The 6,286-nt window shown below is 44.1% G+C and overlaps 1 non-coding gene across 1 annotated transcript; it reads left to right on the top strand.

Moving 5' to 3' along the window:
- Nucleotides 1–476: 476 nt before the first annotated feature.
- On the top strand, nucleotides 477–543 carry TRNAS-GGA (transfer RNA serine (anticodon GGA)). Its single transcript has one exon. It is a non-coding gene; the product is annotated as a tRNA-Ser (tRNA).
- The last annotated feature ends 5,743 nt before the right edge of the window (nucleotides 544–6,286 follow it).

The following is a 6,286-nucleotide window of genomic DNA, read 5'->3' as shown; positions in this document are numbered from 1 at the left end:
ATGCACTTTCATTCCATTTTTAAATGCGCTTTCCAACTGGATTTTACTTTGTGAACTGGCAAAATACAGTTGGGAAGTGGATCGAAAGTGCATTATTTAATGTGTGTGGCCATAGTCTTAGAGACACTTTAACCATTGCACCAGGGTATTCACCCTTTTTGGAGTCTGTCTGCACCTCTGAAATTCTGGCACAAGGTGTTTGGTGCAACCACAAAATGGCCGCTATAGTAACAGAGCTAATCTCATAAAGGCGACAGAAGGAGGCCCAGCAAAGTGGTAACACTGCAGTACTGTAGCTCTAAGCTCTGCTCACAACCTGAGTTCGATCCCGGTGGAAGCTGGGTTCAGGTAGCCGGCTCAAGGTTGACACAGCCTTCCATCCTTCCGAGGTCAGTAAAATGTACACTCAGCTTGCTGGGGGTGGGGGAGTGCAGATGACTGGGGAAGGCAATGGCAAACCACCGTTGGGGAGGGACGGTGGCTCAGTGGTAGAGCATCTGCTTGGAAAGCAGAAGGTCCCAGGTTCAATCCCTGGCATCTCCAAAAAAGGGTCCAGGCAAATAGGTGTGAAAAGCCTCAGCTTGAGACCCTGGAGAGCTGCTGCCAGTCTGAGAAGACAATACTGACTTTGATGGACCAAGGGTCTGATTCAGTATAAGGCAGCTTCATATGTTCATATGTTCACCCCATAAAAAGTCTGCCATGAAAATGTTGTGATGTGACATAACCCCGGAGTTGGAAATGACTGGTGCTTGCACAGGGGACTACTTTTACCTTTTTTTTCTTTTTTCAAAAAAGCAAACTACAGAATATCTGCTATAGGTGGTGGATCCAACCACAACATGTTGACAACTTAGCACCAAAGAGCAACAGACTGAGGGCTCCTATACTATATGACAGTGGCTGTAACAGTGCAGTACATTACAGTTGGTTGTTTTTCACAGTTCACAGTGCAATGGTAGACCTAGTTCTCCCCCCATTCCCTATTGACCTCATCACCTCTCACCAATTGGCAATCAATTATAAAAGACATGGTGAGCAAATTAATTGTTCAGTTAATGAAAATTAAAACTATTTTTTTTTTACTTTTTAACGTTTGTGCAATCATTGAAGTTATTTTATGTACATGTGTTTTATTGTTGTGTGTCACATACTTCCAAGTCTCCTTGGACTTGTGGTACCCTCATCTTGTTCCATTAATTGCCTGACCCAAACATCCGTAACCCTGGGGAAAATTCAGTTTCACCTGCCACACAGATATCAAAGCATCTGACAAGGTAGGAAAAGAATGAAACTGAAGCACCACACTGCTTTGCAGCTGTGAAGCTATTTGGCAGCTGCTGAAGGAAGATAAAATCAAGACCAGGACATCCAAGCCTCAGTTTACAAGTGATCAGGTCTAGAAATGGGCACAAACTGACTAACAAATTAAAGTTTGTCACAAATCTTGGCTAATTAAAGGTTTTTGAAGCAATGTTTGTGAACTGGAAAACAGTCATGCATTTTGATGCAGTTCATGACAGTCCATGAAGAGCAGAAAGTAAGGATTTAAACCCTGCTTTCTGCTCTTCGTGAAAAACAACTCCACTGTTCAGTTGTTTGGTGTAAATCGGGGTGTCAAAAATGCAGTTCGGGGGGCCAAATCAAGCCTCCAGAGAGCTCCTATCAGGCCCCTGAGCAACTGGCTGTCATCTGCTTCCTTCTCCGTATATCTTGCTTTCCTTCTGCATAACAGCTTGCTTTGCAAGGCTTGCTCAATTGCACAGGAGCTACAGAACAAAACCTCTGTTTTCTCCACTGGCTAAGGTTCCTCCTTTGGGGAGGAATTGCTTGCTTTGCCAGGCTTTGCCAAGCCTTTCTTCCTTATATTTACTGAGGCTCTTCTCTCCCCCCCCCCCCAAAGTCTCTGGAAAAGGAAGGAAAGAGCCAGAGCTTCCTTTGCCCAGCTCCTTGGATCCCAGGGGAGAGACACAAAGCAAGCACCTTTAAGACCAATAAGTGCTAGTGCTTTAAGCATGTTTTAAGTTGTTTTTTTTAAAAAAAATGTATTTGTGTTTGAGTTCTTTATAAAGTTTATACCTCTGCTATCTAATCTTAAATTTATTTATTTATTTATTTAATTTATATCCTGCCCACCCCGCCAAAGGCAGGCTCAGGGCGGCTCACAGGTTAGGGTCAAACAATCACATTAGTGTGACCGAACAAAATAAGACAACAATTAAAACAATTCCTAAAATATTTACATGTGCTAATGACATGGTTTCAGACAGCGATTAAATTCTAACGGTGGTTAGTTGTTCTAAGAGGTCCCAGAATCACCACAGCATGATGAGGTGAACCGTTGATAGTATATTAATAGTAAATGGTAAAACACATGGCCCGGCCCAACACGTCTCGGCCCAACCAGACACGGCTCGACTCAACCATCCCAAAAAGGTCTCTTTTATGTCAAATCCAGCCCTCATAACAAATGAGTTTGACACCCCTGGTGTAAATGGCTGGAGGCCTTTTAAACCACTGCTTTCTGCTCCCTGCAAAAGGCTGTGGTGAGCAGAAAGCACAGATTTAAATGACTCCCTGCCATGATGGTGAGCAGAAAGCTGTGGTTTAGATGGCACCCAGCTATTTGAACTGAACAGCTGAGCAGTGGAGAGCGCCCTGCCACACAGCTGTTCGGTTGAAATGGCCCCTGCTTTCTGCTTCTCATGAAAAGCAGCTGGGAGCAGAGAGCAGGAGTTTAACTTGAAATGTCTCATGAACTGATACGAAATGGGCCTGTTCATGAACCAGCCTCCCTGTTCATATGGGTTCTTGCTTCAGTTCATGGTTGAGCCATGAACCATGAACAGAACCCCAAAAATGCAGTTCATGACCAGTGACCATTCTTAATTGTGGCTGGTGACCACAGTAGGTCCACTTGCTGAAGCTGTGAACCTGTTTGCTGCGAACCTGTTTGCAGTTTCATGGCATCTCTAGATGTATCCAATTATATATAAGAATCTCTCTCTCTCTCTCTCTCTGTATGTGTGTGTGTATGTGTGTGTGTGTATATATATATATATATATATGTGTGTGTGTGTGTGTGTGTGTGTGTGTGTAGACATACATACAGGGCTTTTTTTTAGTGACAGGAACTCTTTTGCATATTAGTTCACACACCCCTGATGTAGCCAATCCTCCTGGAGTTTACAGTTGGCCCTGTATGAAGAGCCCTGTAAGCTCTCGGATGTTTGTCTACATCAGAGGGGTGTAGCAAAGGAGTTCCTGCTACAAAAAAAAAAAAGCTCTGCATACATACATACATATGATTTTTGTTAATTGGATTAACAGGCTCAAATTAAAGTGACAACTAAAAATTCTTTAATTATTATCAGACAGCTCAATCTAGTGTTAAGTATCTATTAACATTAAGATAAATAAGGCTTTGTAATAAGGGTTTTGATTTTAAGAATTATCTGTGTTTTAAAAATAGCCAAATTGTGTTTTGGTTGGCAATTGTTCTGCATTGGAAAATCTTGACTCTAGTGCAGCCTACCTGTTAGCCAGTAGAGGGAGCTCTAAACCAACAAAAGCATATATTATTTCCTTATTTTAAAAATCACTGGTGTAAAAAAAAAAATCTGCTGTTCATGTAAAGAAAAGTATAGCAGCCATATTGACCATATCAATTACACCCTTTCCCCTCTCAAAGTTGCTTAAGAATGTTATATGTTTAAAATAAAATATATCAAAATACTCTACGCATTACATTGTGTTACAGTATAAATTACGCTTTTGTGGCTGTGCTGAATCTATAGAGATAAGTGTCCTGTAAGAGGAAGATATGTGTCTTCCAAACAATGGTGTTAATTAAAATCACTCGTTTCAGCCGAGTGATATTTAAGGTACAAATAAAGAAAACACTATAAGGAGATCAATAAGTACCTTTAAAAATAACAACAACGAAATTGCTCTAATAAATTTGAGATCGTTTAAATTTTATTCCTGTGCATAAACGGTGAAGGCCAATTTTGAACGAGCCTGCAGTTTTAACTAGACTTGTAGTTTAATTGCATGTTGTTTGGGAAAGCCATGATTAGATTTCTCCCCCCACCCTTTTTTTAAATGGTAAAGAGCAAGCACATTTACTTATTTAGTTTCATTTATAACTCACCTTTCTCCTTCAGTGTGAATCCAAAGTGGCTTATATCTTTCTCCTCTGATCCAAGTTATACACACAACAGCCCCGGGGGTAAATTATGCTGAGAGCATGTGATTGTTCCAAGGACACCCAGCCAGCTTTCAAGGCAGATTGGGGATTCAAACCTGGGGGATAAGGACAAGAAGGTGTGAGGAAAAGGGGGTTTAATCTTTGCCCCCCAGCTACTCATTGATGGGGACTTTATTGGGGAAATAATCTAAACCAGGGGTGGTCAAACTTGCTTAATGTAAGAGCCACATAGAATAAATGCCAGATGTCTGGGAGCTGCAAGACATGAACATCAGATGTTTGAGAGCTGCAAGGCAGGAAGGCAGGCAGGCAGGCAGGCAGGCAGGCAGGCAGGCAGGCAGGAAGGAAGGAAGGAAGGAAGGAAGGAAGGAAGGAAGGAAGGAAGGAAGGAAGGAAGGAAAATAGATGGGAGAGGTAGAGGTAGAAAGAAAGCAACTTTAACTGTAAATGCATTCTCCAAGCTGCCAGATGGTTTGGTTTGGAGAAGTGATTTAAAGAGAGAAATGCCTTCTCCAAGCTGGCTGATGGGGCAGTGGGGGCTTCAAGAGTCACACAATATGTGTGAAAGAGCTACATGTGGCTCCCGAGTCACAGTTTGGCCACCCCTGTTGTATGTCATCTGGTTGGTCACTTTAAAGAAGCAGGATGCTGGAGCAGATGGACGAGGGATGTGATCCACGAAGGCTCCCTGAATATTGTTCCTTGCAGATGAGGTGGAACTCTGTGCCAGCCAAGTGATTGCAAAACATGCTGCATTTGGTTTCCCTTGAGTGATCACCCCGGGGACATGCTTGTGTGATGCCATTCCTCAAGAGGCACCGTGCAAAATTAGAAGATGCTCTCAGACTGTCCTTGGTTACCCCGGTGATGTTTTCAGGATATGTCGTGGCCCAACTGGGCTGAGCAGAACACGTGGGACTGATTAGTCCCCCGTTAAGCCACTGAGCACATTCGGCGCTCACTGTTTTCACACTGTTGCGGAATATTTGTGCAAATCCTCCCGGAAGGAACTACCAGTGGTCTGAGATAGTGAGGGATGGCACCAGGCCCATAGCTTTGGGGGGCCTGGGGGGCCCAAGCAGCTTTATTTAACCCCCCCTTCCCTCTGTAGGGCCCCTCCGTTGGACATGAGGAAAAGGGAGGAAGGGAGAATGCAAGAGAAAAAGAGAAACAGCGAGAGAGACCAACACAGAGAGAAACTGCAAGGGGGACAGCGCCTGATCAGAAATGAACAGTCCACGAAAGAGAAGGCACGCTGTAAAATAAACCCCTGTCCCACCTTCTCACTCCATTTTTTATTTATTAAGGTTTCAAGCACACTGTGGGAACTCTCCCCCCTCACCCCTTTTTCTCTTTTTCTGGGTGAGAGAGAGCTGGGGCTGGGAGGGCTGGCTGCAGGAGGGAAGAAGCAGCCAAGCCCTGAGCCCCCACTCAACATTTCTTTTCCTCTGAGGCCCCTCCACCCAAAACTTTCAGGCTATAGGCCTGGATGGCACAGATTAGGAAACCTTGAAATGATCTCGAAAAGCTGACCTTTCATCCCACCATTAGGGAAAAGTTTGATCGGAATGCACAACCAAAAAAAAAAAAAAACACCCCAGTCCCCACACTCCAGACAAAAGCATCCTCTCCCATTGGGCTTTGGTGGGGCTGGGAACTGCTGTCAAGTTACCACTGGCCCTGTATGGTTTTCAAGGCAAGAGATGAACAGAGGTGGGTTGCCATTGCCTGCCTCTGCAGTGTCACCCCCATATTCCTTGGTGATCTCCTATTCAGATACAGACCAAGGTTAACCCTGCTTAGCTTCTGAAATCTGATAAGATCAGGATGGCTCGCCATTGCCTGCCTCTGCCTGGGAATCCTGGGCTTCCTTAGTGGTCTTCAGTGTTCCCTCTAAGCCAAGTTAGTGTAAGCTAGCTGACAGTTTTTTAGCCTCTGGCTCACACACAAAAAATGGAACCAGAACAAATAGCCCCAGAACAAAATGGCCCCAGAACAAATGGCCCCAGAACAAAATGGCCCCAGAGCAAAATGGCCCCCGAACAAATGGCCCCAGAACAAAAGGCCCCAGAACAA

The sequence above is a fragment of the Heteronotia binoei genome, chromosome 3, assembly GCF_032191835.1.
Source record: "Heteronotia binoei isolate CCM8104 ecotype False Entrance Well chromosome 3, APGP_CSIRO_Hbin_v1, whole genome shotgun sequence".
Taxonomy (NCBI): Eukaryota; Metazoa; Chordata; class Lepidosauria; order Squamata; family Gekkonidae; genus Heteronotia; species Heteronotia binoei.
This window is presented reverse-complemented; position numbering and strand designations above follow the sequence as displayed.